Raw genomic sequence first — 333 nt, forward strand, 5'->3', positions numbered from 1 at the left:
GGCGTCCCGGACTACTTCCGAGAAGCGTGGGGTGTACGACGACGCGAAGCGTCATAATCTCTCTAATCAAAAGCCTCCACGACGTCTGGGAAGACTTGCCGAAGTGGCACCTCTAATTCCCACGAAATCTGTTGTTTGGGTGTCCCCACCACATTACAAGATATTAAGCTTGATCCTGTCGACGCCATCAACCCACAAGACATTCCACGTGATAGTGGACGACACCGTTTCCATCAAGAAGAGTCGGCGGCGCATGATGACAACTTGGCCGACGGCGTCCGGTGACTCACGATGCTTTTCGAGCGCTTGAGGACAAAGTCTGTTGTCATTGAC

Source organism: Plasmopara halstedii (assembly GCF_900000015.1).
Source record: "Plasmopara halstedii genome assembly, contig: Scaffold_525, whole genome shotgun sequence".
NCBI lineage: Eukaryota > Oomycota > Peronosporomycetes > Peronosporales > Peronosporaceae > Plasmopara > Plasmopara halstedii.